Source organism: Pleurodeles waltl, chromosome 3_1 (genome assembly GCF_031143425.1).
Source record: "Pleurodeles waltl isolate 20211129_DDA chromosome 3_1, aPleWal1.hap1.20221129, whole genome shotgun sequence".
Classification (NCBI taxonomy): Eukaryota; Metazoa; Chordata; class Amphibia; order Caudata; family Salamandridae; genus Pleurodeles; species Pleurodeles waltl.
In genome coordinates this window covers 1,985,547,254-1,985,567,143 of record NC_090440.1, presented here as the reverse complement: position 1 = coordinate 1,985,567,143, position 19,890 = coordinate 1,985,547,254, and the positions used below count along the sequence as shown (strand labels likewise).

At 48.0% G+C, this 19,890-nt stretch overlaps 1 long non-coding RNA gene across 1 annotated transcript in view; it reads left to right on the top strand.

The window, feature by feature from the left end:
- The window catches only part of LOC138285893 (uncharacterized), a 285,097-nt gene that overhangs the window by 107,396 nt on the left and 157,811 nt on the right, over positions 1-19,890 (top strand). Inside the window, exon 2 of the long non-coding RNA XR_011201657.1 lies at positions 389-498. This is a non-coding gene — a long non-coding RNA (uncharacterized lncRNA). The remainder of the gene's footprint in view (positions 1-388; positions 499-19,890) is intronic.

Here is a 19,890-nt window from a genome sequence, read left to right as displayed (position 1 = left end):
TAGGGAAGTGCATACTTACTATTCTTCACTCTTTATCTTCTTACATTGATGATTTGTTGTTAGTCGATAATGTGGAGTTGATATAAGTGCAGGTCGATATTTAAACTTTGATATTAAGGTTGAATACTCCATTATTATTGTAGTGGCTTGGTCCACTCCCAACATAAGTAGACAAAATTTTAAAATCATGCACAGATCTGATCTGACTGTATTCCATGTTACTTGAAAGGAATATAGCATTTAAAGAAAGAAACTTCTAAAAAGCTAGTTCTTGAGTACTGGACAGACCTGCTGCAGATGTTGTATTCTAGGAATTGCATTTCGATTTTTGATCTTCCTGATCACTGCTTAGATGATGATAATTAAAGTTTAGTATTTCCCATCTCAGGGATACCAATAAGAAGGATGGAGTAGGTGATGAGATGAAGAATAGAAGATGTGAGGGAGATATCGAGGAAGACAGTAGAAACCCAGTAAATGGCACTGAGACTGGCCAAGGTAGGTCACTTATTGTTTAACAGCAAAGGCAGAGGCTATGGAAGTAAACCAACAGCGAATGATCAAATAAAGGGTGTTATATGAATATGTACCTCAAATTGGCTTCCTTGTGTCATTTGCCCAGTTGTGTTGATTATATTGCAATAAAACCTGCTACACTGCCTACCTAAATATCATTAACATAAATGAGTGATCACCTAAATTAATAACATAAGCATGCTGAAAGCCCTTGATCTCCTCCACTGATTTACCATGATGTACTATAGTTAAAGATGTAGGGTCCTATTCACAAAGGTAGATTCGGTTATAAGTTTACAGCTGATTTTACATTTTTTGCACCTGCCAAGAATTTATACAGGGATTCCTGGCAGGCGTATATATGTTTATGTGTGTAGATTTCTTACCCACAAGTATATACATGACACCTCTGGCCAACATCGTCAGGAGCCATGTGCTCAACATCATCTCCTACGCCAACAACACTCAACTCATCATCTCCCTGACAAATTACCCAATGACCATGAAAGACAGGTTTCAAAGATGCATGAAGGATGTGGCTGTCTGGATGAACAACAAGTGTCTCAAACTCAACACAGACAGGACAGAATGACTCATCTTTGGCAAAGGCAAGGACACTCTATGGAACAACAAATGGTAGCCACCAGATCTGGGCCCTACCCCAAACCTTCTGAACATGCCTACAACCTCAGCATCATACTAGACAGCCAGTTAACCATGAAGAAACAGGTCAGTGCCATCTCCTCCGCTTGCTTCCTCACACTTCGAATGCTCAGAAAGGTCTTCAGATGGCTCCCATCCAACACCAGGTGAACTGTCATGCAAGCTCTCATCACCAGCAACCTTGACTGCAGCAACCACCTCCCATCTAATGAGGAAACTCCAGACCATCCAGAACACAGCAGCCAGACTCATCCTTGACCTCCCCAGACAGACACTCAATACCCCTCACCTCAGGAAAATCTATTAGCTACCAGTCGCAAACAGATGCCAGTTCAAGCTGTTCTCCCATTCTTACAAGGCACTACACAACGAAGGACTGGCGTACCTCAACAATTGAGTGATTTTCCACCAACTTACCAGGGAACTCAGTTCTAAATCCTTCTCCCTAGAAGCTACCCAGAGCATCCGCCAGGCATACAGTGGAGGCCGCTCCTTCTTCCTTCTGGCAACTAAGTCCTGGAACACCCTCCCCCTGCACCTCAGTGCCTCATCATAACAGTTCAGGGAGGACCTCAAGGCCTGGATATTCAACTAACAGGCACTATGATCCTGCAGCACGACCCCACAGTGCCTCAAAACCCTCACTGGCAAAACTGCTGCGCTATACAAATCCTGAATGATTGACTGACAAGTGCTGCATTTGTAAATCCTATTTATGGGATGGGAAACAGGTTTTAAAAGTTGTAGATTGCCTTGAAAGTTTTCGACCACCCATAAACATACATTTTTGGGCAGTCCCAAACTCATATCCATCCCCTTTCTTTCATGGAAATGTTTTAAGATTACTCCGGCAAAAGTCTGGATTAACTCCCCCTCCATGGTGGAAAGCGGGACAGACTGAGCACCCCCATGTTTGGTGGGAATGTAGAAGACGGAATCGCTCCACAGGAAAAAAAATATCCCTACTGTTGCATATTCAGAGGGGGGCGAGTTTCCGTGCGGACATCTCCGCTATGGAGAACTGTCTAGAAAGAAAATTGGAGTCCTTGGAAATACTTGCAGGATATTTGTAGGAAAGTACCCATTTTGTGGCATGGTTACCCCCACTTTTTGTCTGCTATCAGTATGCTTTGACTTTTCCACTGGGATCCTGCTAACCAGGACCCCAGTGATTGTGCTCTCTCCTGCTAAATTTGGTTGCCTAGGATCTTTGTACGCTCCACAATTGGCATACTGGTTCCCCCTTATAAGTCCCTACTATATGGTACTTAGGTACCCAGGGCATTGGGACTCCAGGGGTCTCCCATGGGCTGCAGCATGTATTGTGCCACCCTTGGGTGCCCATGCAAAATGTGTCTGCAGGCCTGCCATTGCAGCCTGTATGAAAAGGTGCATGCACCCTTTCACCACAGGTCACTGCACCAGGTCACTGTAAGTCACCCCTATGGTGTGGGCACCTTTGCATGAGCAGAAGTGCCCCTACCAACTCCAGCTCCATTACACTGGCCTTTGTAAGTGTGTGGAGGCTATTTTTACCCGTGTAATGGACACACCTGTGTCCGGCTACATAATGGCAACTCCGAACCTGGGCATGATTGGTATCAAACATGTCAGAACCATACCCCAAAACTGTTGCCAGTATTAGTTGTATGATTCCATGCACTCTGGGGGCTCCTTAGAGGACCCCCCAGTATTGCTCCTACCGTTTTTCTAGGGTTTTCCGCTCAGCCCGTGTTGCTGCCACTCCTCAGACAGGTTTTTGCCCTCCTGCTGCTTGACCAGCTCAGGTAGGGGATGACAGAACAAAGAATTTCCTGTGGAAGAGGGACCTGTGAGAGAGGGAGGTAACACCCTCTCTCTTGGAAATAGATGTTACAAGGCTTGGGAGGTGTATCCTCACCAAGCCACCAGTTTGCTTTGGTGGGCAGAGTTGGTACCCTCCTTGCATAAACCGGTTTTCACCAGTCCAGGGACCCCCAGTCCCTGCTCTGGTGCAAAACTGGACAACGGAAAGGTGAGTGACTACTCCCCTGTCCATCATCACTCCAGGGGTGGTGCTCAGAGCTCCTCCAGGTGGTAACTCGATTCTGCCATCTTGAAACCAAGATGTGCAGAGGTCCCTGGGAGCATCTGAGTGGCCAGGTCAGGCAGGCGATGTTAGAGACCCCTCCTGATAAGTGGTCGCCTTGCCAGGTGACCAAACCCCCTTTTAGGGCTATTTAGGGACTCCATTGCGGGTAGGCCGCCAGATTCGATGTGCAAGACTCCAGCAGGACTCCTCTGCATTGTTTACTTCTGGCCACTGCAACCTCAACTGGACTCTTCAGGAACCGACAACCCTGCAACTCCCAAGACAACCACGCCTTGAACGTTGTTTCTCCAGCTCCTTCCAGCAACTGCAACATTTCCCTGGCTGTGCATCCTCTGGTGTCGGCGAGACTTCAGCCTGCACCAAGAAGCAATCTCCCTTGGAGTGAGGGAGTCACTCCCTTGCATCTGCAGGCACCTTCAGCAACGACATCCAGCTGTATGGATATGCTCTCCTCTGGAACTGTGTGGATCCTGCATCACAGGTGGTGGTCTGGAGTGGTCCCCTCGGTCCTCTATGCCTGTTGTCTAACTTGGGAGATGGTGAATGTTAGACTTTTCATCCTTGACATGGTCTCCCTTAACCTTTTGCCTCTGTTACCCAGGTTGTTGATGTGTGCTGGACTTTGATTTTACTGTTTTTGTCACTCTGGGCACTTTACCACTGCTAACCAGTGCTAAAGTGCAAGTGCCCCTTTACAATATGTGTATGTAATTGGCTTGTCCATGATTGGTATATCTGATTTACTAGTAAGCCCCTAGTAAAGTGCACTGGAGGTGCCAGGGTCTGTGAATCAAATGCTACTAGTGGGCCTGCAGCACTGGTTGTGCCACCCACATAAGTAGCTCTGTAATCATGTCTCAGACCTGCTACTGCAGTGTCTGTGTGTGCAGTTGTAACTGTAAATTCGCCTTGGCAAGTGTACCCACTTGCCCGGCTTAAACCTTCCCTTTTTTTTCCATGTCAGACACCCCTAAGGTAGGCCCTAGGTAGCTCCAAGGGCAGGGTGCAGTGTATGGTTAAGGTAGGACATATTGGCCCTCATTACAACGCTGGCGGTCGGCGTAGAAGTGGCGGTAATACTGCAAACAGGCCGGCTGAAAAAAAAATGACATTACAAGCTTGGCGGTTACCGCCATGCCAAACCGCAACTTCTGATGGATACAACTACCTGTGGATTCCTCACCTAAACCATTTTCCCCACGCGCCAGCATTCGACGGAAATTTTCTTCTAACTCTGCACGTCGACAATGACGTCACAATTGCCTGACTCCCACGCGACGCCGTATGACGTCATCCAGGCAATAAGAGGTCCTCGTCGACGTGCAAACGTCAGTTCCCTTTTTTCTGTGCCTTCGAGTAACGTTTTTTTCTTCGAGGCTACCAGGGAGCTACTGTTTCACTTCGTGTGTAACAATGTCTCAGCCAAGGAAGTCGGGTTTTAAACCCTGTAGGGAGTGCGGAGGTCGAATGTCGGTCACAGACCCACTTGAGAATTGTTTGTGGTGTCTGAGCTCTGACCATGAGGTCGAAGCATGCGGTTCATGTCAGCGCATGAATCCGAAGGCCCTTGAGGAGCGGGAGGCCAAGTTGTTCCTGGCGAGGTCTAAGAAGAAGGAGAAGCATCATCGCCATGAGTCTTCTTCCAAGTCCTCGAAAGCTCACAGGCGTCATCGAGACTCCCGACGTCGGCATGAATCACGGCGCCAGTCAAGTAAGGACCGTTCTCGCTTGAGGTCACCTTCGGCTCAGCGTCGAACAACTTGGGAAGTGAGTCCAACTGTAACACCTCCGCCGACTCCAGCTTCTCCGACTTCTCCGCTGTCGGTCTTTGTGGTTGATCCACACCAGGAGCCGACCGTCTCTCTGGCGCAGACGGAGATGCCCGGGCCGACGCCAGCTTCGCCTCATGCACCGGCTCCACAAGGTTATCCGGCGTTCCCGGCGCCAGGCACAGACCCTGCCGCATTTCTCAATGCGATGTTCAACATCTTTGCCACCATGGCTCCAGGAGGTGTTCATTTGGGGCCTTCGGGTCCATTGGCCTATGACATGGGTGTTCCTGCTTCATACAGACTGACACCCTTCATGCCTTTGCTTCCTTCGGGAAGTGCTGGTTCGGCACCGGTACCCATGGCGTCGCCTAGAAGACCGGTGATGCCGACGACATCTACTGCCCCGGCGCCGATGAGTTCGCCGCAGCTTCAATCTACTTTAAAGAAGCCTATTGCACCGATGGATCCGGCGTCGGATGAATCCGATTGTCGACGCCGTCCGAGGTCTTCGGCGTCGGCAGATGCCTTATCGACGCCGGGGATTGAATCCAGACTCCGCTCCAGGAGGTTGGCTTTAAGACTGCTAGAGGAGCAGGAGTATGAGAAGCAGCTCTTGGAAGAGGGAGAGATTGTGGAGCCACTAGGAGACCTGCAAGGCTTGGACACGGCTAGTGGTTTGGACACTTCCCCGGAGTGGGACTGGGCTTCTCCAGGGGAGTACACTGAGGAGGCTGCCTCTTTTCATTCGGTGGTCAGGAAGGCAGCGGATTTTCTTGACCTTCCTCTTCTAGCTGCGGATGTTAAGACAAACATTCACACTGAGGTTTTGCATCCATCATCAGCTGTGGCAGAGCCGCTTCCTCCGTTTAATGAGGCACTTATTGACCCGCTAATGGAGGTGTGGAAGAAGCCTGTGACTTCGACGGCTGTAAACAGGTCTGTGGCGAGGAAGTATCGGGTGGCTCCTGGAGATCCAGCGTTCTTATCCAGACACCCGACTCCGGAGAGTTTGGTAGTGCAAGCTTCATGCTCCTCACACTCTGCTCCGGGATCTTTTCCAGGGGTTCCCGCGGACAGGGAGTCCAAGAGAATGGACCAGTCTGCTAAGAAGGCGTTCTCCTTATGTAGCATGACCCTCGAGTCTACGAATGCTACCTGTATCCTGGTAAGGTACATTTATGCTCTTATGGACGAGGCCAAGATGCACTCTGCATTGCCTCAGGAGGTGCTTAACCTTTTGGCGGACGCTCAGGCGGCGACCCAGGTTATTCAATCTGGGCTTGACACATCGGACTCTGTGGCCAGGGCTATGGGCACGTCCATAGCGACAAGACGACATGCCTGGCTACGGTCTTCAGGATTCTCTCCCGATGTGCAGGCAACACTATTCGACCTGCCCTTTGATGGAGACAAACTATTTGGAGCAAAAGCTGACTCTGCCGTGGAGTGGTTCAAGGAGAGAAGGGCCACGGCAAGATCTTTGGGACTGCAAGCATCCACCTCCACTTCCTTAAGATCGTTTAGGAGGGTTAGGGGGTTTGGGCGCGGCTCTTCCTTTCGAGGGAGATTCCAGGCAGCAGGACAGCAATCTTCAGCAGCTCACCCTTATAGATCACTCAGGGGCAGGGGTAGAGTTCGTACTAGAGGGGCCGCCCAGCAGCACTCTGCCTCTTCCTCTTCCTCCGGAGGCGTGCAGCAAGGAAAGCAGCCTTAGTCCTTCATCACTCCCTTTACATGCACTCCTGTAGGGGGAGACTATCTCAATTTCTTCACATGTGGGAGTCAATAACATCGGACTACTGGGTCACCGAAATTGTGGGGAAAGATTATACTCTTCCCTTTCAGGAGTTTCCCCCTCCCAACCCTCCCCGCCCATCCTTCTGTTCGGAAGACCATCTTCTTTTACTACAACAGGAAGTGCTAATCCTTTTGTCGAAAGGTGCAGTAGAGTTGGTTCCAGAGCAGGAGAAGGGTCAGAGCTGTTATTCAAGATACTTCCTGATCCCCAAAAAGGATGGTCGGTTGAGGCCAATCCTGGACCTGAGGATTTTGAATTGGTTCCTCAAGCAGGAGAAGTTCAAAATGCTGACCCTGTCACAGGTTCTTTTGGAGTTGAACGAAGGAGATTGGATGGTGTCTGTTGACTTGCAGGATGCTTACTTTCATATCCCGATCCTCAAGTCGCACAGGAATTATCTCCGGTTTGTGGTGGGGTCGCAACACTATCAGTTTGCGGTCCTTCCGTTTGGTCTTACTTCGGCACCTCCAGTCTTCACAAAGGTGATGGCGGTGGTTGCAGCAGAGCTCAGAAGAAGGGGGATAGCAGTATTCCCTTATCTGGACGATTGGTTGATCAAAGCCAAGACTCCGGAGCTCCTGTGGCGTCACCTGCAGTCGACAACTCAGTTGTTGTTCGTTCTGGGCTTTTCGGTGAACGTGCCCAAATCTTACCTGGATCCCTCTCAGCGCCTCCTGTTCATAAGGGCAGTATGGACACAACATTGAATCGGGCCTTTCCTCCGCCGCAGCGGATTCAGGACATTCAGGCGTTGATTCCAATGTTCCAGAATGGAGCGGTCGTTACAGTCCTCAAGGTCCTTCGCCTGCTCGGTCTGTTTGCTTCTTGCATTCTGCTGGTCACTCATGCACGCTGGCACATGAGGGCTCTTCAGTGGTGTATCCGCAGGCAGTGGTTTCAACACAAAGGAGATCTTGAGGAATCGATAAAGATCTCCAGAGATACTGCAGCAGGTCTTCAATGGTGGGCTGCGGATGGCAACCTTTCCCAAGGAAAGCCGTTCTCGCTGCCTCCTCCGGTGGCCACAGTGATAACGGATGCCTCCACTCTAGGGTGGGATGCTCATCTGGGGGACCTGGAGGTCAAAGGTCATTGGTTTCCAGGGGAACAGAGGCTTCACATCAATCTGTTGGAATTGCGAGTGACCCATCTGGCTCTCAAGGCCTTCCTCCCTTCCATTCGCGGTCGGTCGGTTCAAGTCCTAACAGACAACACTACTGCGATGTGGTATATAAACAAGCAGGGAGAAGTGGGGTCGTATCTTCTCTGCAGGGTAGCTCTACAGCTCTGGTCCTGGGTTCAGGACCATCGGATTTGCTTGGTACCAAACCATTTGGCCGGAGTTCTGAATGTGCCTGCGAACGATCTCAGTCGGCGCATCTTGACCGATCACGAGTGGCGTCTTCATCCAGACCTGGTTCTTTACATCTTCCAGATGTGGGGGTACCCACAGATAGATCTGTTTGCCACTCGGGAGAACGCGCACTGCCCGTCGTTCTGCAGCCTCCAGTATCCGATGCAAGGAGCTTTGGGGGATGCGTTTCAGATGTCCTAGAAGGGTCAGTTGCTTTAGGCGTTTCCCCCCATACCCTTAATTCCTCGGGTCCTGAGGAAGATCCGCCAAGACCGGGCCCAAGTCATCTTAATAGCTCCGGATTGGCCAAGAAGGGTATGGTATTCGGACCTCCTCCAACTCTCTCTGTGCCCTCTGCTCTGTCTCCCTTACAGGGCAGACCTCCCCTCGCAGTCGCAGGGGCAGGTTCTACACTCCCACCTCCAGAGCCTGCACCTACATGCCTGGAGATTGAACAGGGCAATATGAGTACTTTTTCTCTCCCGCCTGAGGTAGTGGAAGTTATATTATCGGCCAGGTGACACTCCACCAAATCTATCTATGCATGCAGGTGGACTAAATTTGTGAATTGGTGTGGAGAGAATCAAATTGATCCCTTGAGTGCCCACTTATGTGACATACTGTTGTTTGCGTTATCCTTGGCACAGAGGGGTTGGGCAGTTGCCACTGGTAAGGGTTATTTATCCTCGCTGTCGGCCTTTCTGTGCTTTCCAGACCAACCCTTAAGTCCCCAATTGTTTTGTGGTTCATTAAGGGTCTCACTAACAAGTTTCCGCCCACTCCATTCGTTATGCCACAGTGGAATCTGAACTTAGTATTGACCTTTCTTATGGGTTCACTGTTTGGAACGATGCATTCTTGTCCCTTGAGGCTTTTGGTTTTAAAAACTGTTTTTCTGGTTGCCATAACTTCTGCTAGAAAGGTGAGTGAGCTCCAGGCTCTTAGTGTGGAACCCCCATATACTTCCTTTTACAGGGACAAAGTGGTGTTAAGGACCAAGGCGGCTTTCCTACCGAAGGTTGTTACACCCTTTCATTTGGGACAGTCCATCACACTTTCTTCCTTCTATCCTCCACCTCATCCATCCAAGGAGGAAGAGAGGCTTCACCGACTTGACCCAAGAAGAGCATTGAGCTTCTTCGTCGACAGGACAAGGGAGTTCAGACAGGACGATCAGCTCTTCGTCGGTTACGTGGGGAAGGGAGGCAAAGCTGTCCACAAGAGAACGCTTTCCAGGTGGGTCATTCTTTGCATCAAATTATGTTATTCTTTAGCAAAGAAGGAACCTTCTGTGGGGCTACGTGCCCATTCCACCAAAGCTAAGGCGGCTTCATCGGCCTTAGCTAGAGGTGTTCCTGTGGTTAACATCTGCAAAGCGGCAACTTGGACATCCCTCCACACTTTTGCCAAGCATTATTGTTTGGACTCTGAAGTTAGGAGGGATGGCCATTTTGCACGCTCAGTGCTGCAGGATTTCTTGGTTTGACCATTCAGGCACCCACCACCGGGGGCGGTACTGCTTTGGGACTCTATTTTTTAGGTGAGGAATCCACAGGTAGTTGTATCCATCAGAAGAACAAGTTACTTACCTTCGGTAACGCTTTTTCTGGTGGATACATTAGCTACCTGTGGATTCCTCACGGTCCCACCCGCCTCCCGTTGCCTGACTGGTCTTACCAAGAATTCTTTGGGTGAGTACCCGTATGTTGTACATATGTATATGCTGATGCAATGATTTATATATGTGTATATATATATATTTGTGTTTTATATATATATATGTTCGATGGCATGTGTAGCTGCAGATACACATGCTGTGCACAGTCCGCCATGTGGTGTTGGGCTCGGAGTGTTACAAGTTGTTTTTCTTCGAAGAAGTCTTTTCGAGTCACGAGACCGAGGGACTCCTCCCATTTCGACTCCATTGCGCATGGGCGTCGACTCCATCTTAGATTGTTTTTTTTCCGCCATCGGGTTCGGACGTGTTCCTTTTCGCTCCGTGTTTCGGGTCGGAAAGTTAGTTAGAATCTCGGAAAAAATCGCCGGTATTGTTTGCGTTCGGTATCGGGTTAGTTAGAACAAATCGACACCGAATTTTGAAGAGCTCCGGTAGCCCTTCGGGGTTTTTTCGATCCCCCGTCGGGGCCTGGTCGGCCCGGCCACGTGCGACTTCAAGGCTGATGGAACGGACCCCATTCCGCTTCTGCCCAAAATGCCATAACAAGTATCCTTATACGGATCAGCATCTGGTCTGTAACTTGTGCTTGTCCCCCGAGCACAAGGAGGATACTTGTGAAGCCTGTCGAGCGTTTCGGTCGAGGAAGACGCTGAGAGACCGAAGAGCCAGGAGACTACAAATGGCGTCCACGCCGACAGGTCAAGAACGTTTCGAGGAGGAAGAAGAAGCTTTCTCCATCCGCGAGTCGGATTCTGAAGAACTTGACGCCGAAGAAACACACCAAACCGTGAGTAAGACGTCGAAAATCAAGACTCACGAGAAGTCCACAAAAGCCCAGGGGACGCCACCGCCAACAGGCCATGGCTTAACCCGAAAACTAGGTGACCGATCCAAGGCACCGAAAAAGGGCATGCTGGTGTCGAAGGCATCCGACTCTGGTCGAGATACCGCCACACAGCAACCTCGGAGCCGAGACAGCGGCTCCGAGAAACTTCGGCACAGAGACAGCGGCACCAAAGAATTTCGGCACCGAGACACCACGCCGAAAACAAAGAAGGTTTCTTCGGAGCCTAAAAAGACTTCCGAAAAGGTTTCGGTTCCGAAACATCCAGCCTCGGAGCCGAAAACTAGTTCCTATACAGAGGAACAAGGATTAACCTCCCAATTACATAGATTTGGAGAGGAGCTTCAAGCGGTAGAGCCTGACTACACGCAAAGAAGGCTTCATATTCATGAGGACACAGGGAAGATAACCACTCTTCCCCCAATCAAAATAAAAAGGAAACTTGCCTTTCAACAAAAGGACAAGCAACCACAGGCAAAAGTGGCAAGGAAAACAACTCCGCCACCGTCTCCACCACCATCAACACATGCATCACCAGCAACAAATCCACCACTGATGCACTCACCAGCTCATACTACAATGAGTCAGGATGATCCCGATGCATGGGACCTTTATGACGCTCCAGTGTCTGACAACAGCCCAGACTCCTATCCCACAAAACCGTCACCACCTGAGGACAGTACATCCTACACACAGGTGGTCGCAAGGGCAGCCGAATTTCACATCACCTTACATTCTGAACCAATTGAGGATGACTTTCTGTTTAACACCCTATCCTCCACCCATTGCCAGTACCAAAGCCTTCCCATGCTCCCAGGAATGCTAAAACATTCAAAGCAAATATTTCAGGATCCAGTTAAAGGCAGAGCCATAACTCCAAGGGTGGAGAAAAAGTACAAGCCACCGCCAACAGATCCAATCTATATTACAACACAACTAACACCAGACTCAGTAGTTGTCGGGGCAGCTCGTAAGAGAGCCAACTCTCATACCTCAGGAGACGCACCACCTCCAGACAAAGAGAGCCGCAAATTTGATGCTGCGGGAAAAAGGGTTGCAGCACAAGCAGCAAATCAATGACGTATTGCCAATTCACAAGCACTTTTGGCAAGATACGACATAGCTCATTGGGATGAAATGCAACATTTCATCGAACACTTACCGAAGGAGTTCCAAAAAAGAGCGCAACAGGTGGTAGAAGAGGGACAAAGTATCTCAAATAATCAGATACGGTCTTCCATGGATGCAGCAGATACAGCTGCAAGGACAATAAACACTGCAATCACGATACGAAGGCACGCATGGCTGCGCACTTCAGGGTTCAAGCCGGAAATCCAACAAGCTGTGCTCAATATGCCATTTAATGAACAGCAATTGTTTGGGCCGGAGGTTGACACTGCCATTAAGAAACTCAAAATAGACACTGATACAGCCAGAGCCATGGGCGCACTCTACTCCCCGCAGAGCAGAGGCACATTTCGGAAAACACCTTTTAGGGGAGGGTTTCGATGTCAACCCACAGAAACCACAACCTCACAAACAAGGCCTACTTACCAGGGTCAATATCAGAGGGGAGGTTTTCGGGGACAATATAGAGGGGGCCAATTCCCAAGAAATCGAGGAAAATTCCAAGGCCCCAAAACTCCTCAAAATAAACAGTGACTCACAAGTCACACAACCCCATCACATAACACCTGTGGGGGGAAGACTAAGCCAATTTTACAAACTTTGGGAGGAAATAACAACAGACACCTGGGTCTTAGCAATTATCCAGCATGGTTATTGCATAGAATTTCACCAATTCCCTCCAAACGTCCCACCGAAAATGCACAATATGTCAAAACAACATATAGATCTTCTAGGACTAGAAGTTCAAGCATTGCTACAAAAGGACGCAATAGAATTAGTGCCAAATCTACAAAAAAACACAGGAGTTTACTCACTGTACTTTCTAATACCCAAAAAGGACAAAACTCTGAGACCAATACTAGATCTCAGAACACTAAATACCTACATCAAATCAGACCACTTTCACATGGTCACGTTACAAGACGTAATCCCACTGCTCAAACAGCAAGATTACATGACAACATTAGACCTAAAAGATGCGTATTTCCATATACCAATACATCCTTCACACAGGAAATACCTAAGGTTCGTATTCCAAGGAATACATTACCAATTCAAAGTGTTGCCATTCGGAATAACAACTGCGCCAAGAGTTTTTACAAAATGCCTGGCAGTAGTAGCTGCACATATCAGAAGGCAGCAAATACATGTGTTCCCGTACTTAGACGACTGGTTAATCAAAACCAACACGCTAAGACAATGTTCACAGCACACAAACTACGTTATACAGACCCTTCACAGGCTAGGTTTCTCGATCAACTACACGAAGTCACACCTTTTGCCGTGACAAACACAGCAATACTTAGGAGCGACAATCAACACAGCAAAAGGGATTGCCACTCCAAGTCCACAAAGGGTTCAAACATTTCACAAGGTAATACAGGCCATGTATCCAACACAAAAGATACAAGTCAAAATGGTAATGAAACTCCTAGGCATGATGTCTTCATGCATAGCCATTGTCCCAAACGCAAGATTGCACATGCGGCCCTTACAACAGTGCCTAGCATCACAATGGTCACAAGCACAGGGTCAACTTCTAGATCTGGTGTTGATAGACCGCCAAACATATATCTCGCTTCTATGGTGGAACAGTACAAATTTAACACAACACAAACAACAGATCCGACATCCAAATCCAGCATCGTTGAATCTAGCAATTTGGCTCCTGAAATCCTAGAATTCGGGCACTTAGACCTCATACAGGAATTTATGGAGGTCATAAAACAAGCTAGAAAACCTACCACTAGACACTGCTATGCAAATAAGTGGAAAAGATTTGTTTATTACTGCCATAATAATCAAATTCAACCTTTACACGCATCTGCAAAAGAAATAGTAGGATACTTACTACATTTGCAAAAATCAAACCTAGCTTTCTCTTCCATTAAAATACATCTTATTTCAATTTCTGCTTACCTACAAATTACGCACTCAATTTCATTGTTTAGGATACCAGTCATAAAGGCGTTTATGGAAGGCCTAAAGAGAATTATACCACCAAGAACACCACCAGTTCCTTCATGGAACCTCAACATTGTCCTAACACGACTCATGGGTCCACCTTTTGAGCCCATGCACTCTTGTGAAATGCAATACTTAACGTGGAAAGTTGCATTTTTAATTGCCATCACATCTCTAAGAAGAGTGAGTGAGATTCAAGCATTTACCATTCAAGAACCATTTATTCAAATACACAAACATAGAGTTGTTCTACGGACCAATCCTAAATTTTTACCAAAAGTAATCTCACCGTTCCACCTAAATCAAACGGTAGAATTACCAGTGTTCTTCCCACAACCAGATTCGGTAGCCGAAAGAGCACTACATACATTAGACATCAAAAGAGCACTAATGTACTACATTGACAGAACAAAACTAATTCGAAAGACAAAACAATTATTTGTCGCCTTTCAAAAACCTCATACAGGAAATCCAATTTCAAAACAAGGCATTGCTAGATGGATAGTTAAGTGCATTCAAACCTGCTATCTTAAAGCTAAAAGAGAACTGCCTATTACACCAAAGGCACACTCAACCAGAAAGAAAGGTGCTACCATGGCCTTTCTAGGAAATATTCCAGTGAACGAAATATGTAAGGCAGCAACATGGTCTACGCCTCATACATTTACCAAGCACTACTGTGTAGATGTGCTAACTGCACAACAAGCAACAGTAGGTCAAGCTGTATTAAGAACATTATTTCAAACTACTTCAACTCCTACAGGCTGAACCACCGCTTTTGGGGAGATAACTGCTTACTAGTCTATGCACAGCATGTGTATCTGCAGCTACACATGCCATCGAACGGAAAATGTCACTTACCCAGTGTACATCTGTTCGTGGCATTAGTCGCTGCAGATTCACATGCGCCCACCCGCCTCCCCGGGAGCCTGTAGCCGTTTAGAAGTAGATCTTAAACATTTGTACATTTGTAAATATATTACTTAAAAATGTATTATGTACATACGCATTCACTCCATTGCATGGGCACTATTACTAGCATACACAACTCCTACCTCACCCTCTGTGGGAAAAACAATCTAAGATGGAGTCGACGCCCATGCGCAATGGAGTCGAAATGGGAGGAGTCCCTCGGTCTCATGACTCGAAAAGACTTCTTCGAAGAAAAACAACTTGTAACACTCCAAGCCCATCACCAGATGGCGGACTGTGCACAGCATGTGAATCTGCAGCGACTAATGCCACGAACAGATGTACACTGGGTAAGTGACATTTTCCATATATATATGTATATATATATATATATATTTTTTTTAAAAAGGTAATGTGTATATATGTATATATTTTTATGCATAGTTTTCGTTTTGTAGGATTTTATGCAGTGGGTTGTTTATTTCTATTGGTTACGTGTCATATTAGTGGAAATAAATGTTAATATATAAGTTTGATTGAGGTGTTATATTACATTTGTAGTGTCAATGTTCTTCTGTTCGCCTCAAAGGCACGTAGAAAATGGTGATAACTTCTGTAGGCATGTCGACGAGGACCTCTTATTGCCTGGATGACGTCATACAGCGTCGCGTGGGAGTCGGGCAATTGTGACGTCATCGTCGACGTGCAGAGCTAGAAGAAACTTTCAGTTGAATGCTGGCGCGTGGGGAAAATTCTTTAGGTGAGGAATCCACAGGTAGCTAATGTATCCACCAGAAAAGGCGTTACCGAAGGTAAGTAAATTGTTCTTCTACACTCCGACCGCCAGGGTGGTAACGACTGCTGGGCTGGAGACTTCAGTCTCCAGCCCGGGGGCCGTTACTAGACCGCTGGCGGTATCATGACCCCACATACCGCCATGGATTTCGTGGGGTTCTGTACCGCCATGCAATCCATGGCGGTAGGCACTATCAGTGCCAGGGAATTCGTTCCCTGGCACTGATAAGGGTCTCTTCAACCCCTCTCCCCCTCCCCAGAGTCCTGCCCCAACCCCACGACCCCCCTACCACACCACAAAGGTGGCAAGACCCCCCTCCAAACTCCCCCCAAAACATTGACACACCCCACCCCCTACACACACACTCATACAACTACTACACATTCACGCACACATGCACACAGACATACATGCCCACATGCACATAGACATACACGCACACGTGCACACAGACATACACGCACACATTTCCCATACACACACAACACCCCCGCATGGATACACGCACTCACACCCCCATGCACGCACACAACACCCCTCCACCCCCTCCCCTAACGGACAATCACCTTACCGTGTCCGGTGATCCTCCGGGAGGGAAGGGGATCCATGGGGGCTGCTCCACTGCCAGCTCCCTGTCACCAGAACACAGCCACACCGAATCGTGGGTTGTGATCCGGTGGGCGGTTTCTGATGACGTGGCGGTGGAGGTGGAGCAGCCTCCACTTCACCGCCGACCGCCAGTATGGCTGCTGGCGGCTCTCCGTCCAAAAAAGGGCAGAGGGCTGCCAGCAGTCATGATATGCTGGGCGGAAAACCACCTGCATTGGCGGTCTTCAGCACAGCGGTACCTCGACAGTCTTGAAAAAAGACAGCCGAGGTCCAAATGAGGTCCATAGTAATGTGTTTTATAGGTCCTGACAGTGAAATATTGCTAAATTAGTTTTTCACTGTTGCAAGGCCTGTCCCTCTCATAGGTTAACATGGGGGCTACCTTTAAATCTAATTAGAGTGTAGATTCCCTTTGGGAGGGGATGGACATGTGGAGTTTGTGGTCTCTGAGCTCACAATTTTAAAATACAACTTTTAGTAAACTTGATTTTAAGATTGTGTGTTTGAAAATGCCACTTTTAGAAAGTGAGCATTTTCTTGCTTATACCATTTCTGTGACTCTACCTGTTTGTGGATTCCCTGTCTGGGTCAGTTTGACAGTTGGGCTGGTTGCACCTCACACTAGACAGTGACACAAAGGGAGCTGGGGTGTAGCCTGTATATCCTGATGAGCCATCTGTGCTAGGAGGGAGGGGAAGAGTGGTCACTAACACCTGAAAGGGCTGTGTCTGTCCTCACACAATGCAGTCTCCGACCACCTGGTGAGTGTCTGGGGCCTGGCCTGGGCAAGGCAGGATTTTACATTCAACACAGACTTTACTTTGAAGTAGGCCTACTTCAAAGGAGAAATTGGGTATAAGAAGGGCACCCGAAACCACAGACTAGAGAACACTTCTGGAAACAAGACTGGAGAACCTCTGCCTGGAGAAGAGCAGAAGAGCTGAGGAAGAAGAGCTGCCCTGCCTGTGCCTGTGTTTTGTAGAGCTATCCTGCAGTTGCTGCTTCTGCCCGAAGAAGAGGGCAAAGACTGGACTTTGTGTGCCTTCCCACTTGTGAAGAAATCTCCAAGGGCTTGATTTAGAGCTTACCTTGTGTTGTTTGAAGTCTCAGGGACAGCAAAGACTTCTCTCTACCAGCACCTGGAGTCTCTGGAGAGACCCCTGCTCTGACAAGTGGTGCCCTATCCAGTCCCTGGACCCTTGAAAGAAAAGCTGGTGGAAAACCAAGGAAATCGTCTTCGGACAACTTCGGACCGACGCCGCTGCTGAATCCGGTGACGCCGCCTGCACCCGACTCTGTGATCTTCGATGGAACACGCGACCTTCGCAGGCCTGACCTCGCTGCGGCCCCGCCGCAGTCCGCGACTCAGTGGAAGTCGCCGCACCACGTCGTGACTGATGCCGCTCGAAGTGCGCAGATTCAACTTTTCGCACAGACGCCACGATCCCCGACTTCGCGCATCGGCTCGTTTTCATTTCTTCACCAAGATACTGTACCTGGGGGTCTACGCGACTCTGTGTCCGGAGCTGCTGGTGTCGGATTGTTGGGAATAACTCAGTTACGATGCCATGTTAACACCTCATCGAAGCATTTTGTGTTTCTAAGCACTATTTTTTAGTTTAATCTTTAACAATTCATAACTTGACTTGTGAATGTTGGATTTTTGTCGTTTCGGTCTTGTTTTGTTAAGATAAATATTACCTATTTTTCTAAACTGGTGTTGTGGCATTTTGTAGTGTTTTCATTAAGTTACTGTACAAATACTTTACACCTAGCACTCTAAAGTTAAGCCTACTGCTCTGCCAAGCTACCAAGGGGGTAAGCAGGGGTTAGCTGAGGTTGATTCTCTTTTACCCTGACTAGAGCGAGGGTCCTTGCTTGAACAGGGGGTAACCTGACTGTCAACCAAAGACCCCATTTCTAACAGTGAGCACGTGCCTCTCCTTTCAGGATAGCACCCCTGTGCACTGCGACTCTTGCAGCTACCAAGGCTTGTTGTTTTCTGCTCCAAGAGATCTTCAGGCTCAGAGTTTCTCCGGCCCCCAGCACTTCATCCTGCCAAGCACAGTCTCCTCTCTGCTGCTCCAGCGACTCCTCTCCAAGTGTGCTGACTGTAACTTACTGTGTGCTGCCATTGGGTTGCCAATGGAAGCTGCGACTGCCTTCTGTTGGCTCGCCTGACTACTAAGGGTCGGGACGGACTCCCTTCCAAGGATCGAGTTCCCTGGATGTTGCTGGTCCTCTTCAGCTTTGCAGCTCTTCTGTTGCTCCTTTTGCATTTGCCAAGGCATGTTGGTGATTCTCCTGCACCATTGACCATCTGCGACCCGACGACTGACGTGGGACACCATCTACACTGCTCCAAGGACTCCTTTGGAGCTCGTGGGCTCCAAAGCTGGTCTTTTTCCCTGTTGATCCGGATCTTCATCCACAGAAGTGTGGATAGTAGCTCTTGCCCCCACCGGACACTCCATTGTGGACTGGAATTTTTCCCCTTCTTTTGGAGGTCCTCTTCTTCCAGAATCCACCTTTGGTTACTTCTAGACTGGTCCTGTTCTTGCACAATCAAATTTCTAAGGCCTCTTAGTCCTTGGGAAGACCAGGTACTTGCCTCTGCTCTTCTGGTTGCTGCGGGTCACTCAGGTGCTCACTTCTTGGGGTACCTATTTCTTCCAGCTCCTGTCTAATTACTCCATGTCCTTGGGTGGGGGACTTCACCTCGCATTCCACGTTTCTTAGTATATGGTTTGGTCCTCCCCCAGGGTCCTAACTATTTTTCACTAATTCTTGCCAATGCTTGTTGTTTATTGTGCCAATTCCTAATTAGTATTATGTTCTTTTTTTTTTTTTTTTTTTTTTTTTTGGTCCTCATACACCTCTGGCCTTAAAGACTACTCATATCACCCCATAGATGTTAGTCTATCTTAGCGAAGTCCAACGCCAGGGAGAATAAGACTCTCTCATTGGTCCTTAGACCACTATTATTGTCAAGGACACAAGAGTTAACATATATATAATCATAGGACCAATATCAACATACACAGGTGGTACATTATAATAAAGTGCATTATAATAAAGTGCCCTGCCATTCCCATAAACGTGACCACATTGTAATTTTGTTTCCCCTCTTGTTCAATTTACTCGCTCCTACATCCAATTTTGAAATGCCCATCAGAGCGTTAAGCCAGTCTATATAGGAAGGGGGCATAGGAGTCATCCATTTCCTGCAGATCTCCCTCCTAGCCAACAGTATTGCATACAAGAGCATTGGTCTGGTTTCCCTGTTCAACACTACGCCCTCTTCCAATTCAAAGAAAATAACCAAAGGTAAAGTCGGATAGATAATTTGTCTAGTAATACCCGAAAGAGATGTACATACCTTTCGCCAAAAAGCTAACACCCCTGGACAATCCAAAAACATATGTATATCAGAAGCACCTGGCAGACCACATTTTACACAGGCTACTTCTCCTTTCCTAATCTTAGAGAGTCTCTTCGGAGAAAAAAAGACCCTATGCAATGTATAAAGATGATTCCTTCTCAATGACACAGGTTTTATTACTTTGAAAACCCTTTGCATAGAAGACTCCCACCAATATTGCACCTGATCCTGCCTTGAGGGAAACTCCTCCCCCCAAAGGGCCCTCGGTAATCCAAAATCGCCATCTAAAGCCTCCAAGATCCCCCAATACCATTTAGAAACTTTCTGTAGGCGTACATGATTCCTTATCAGAGTGTCCTCTAGTAGATTCGCAGAGCCAAA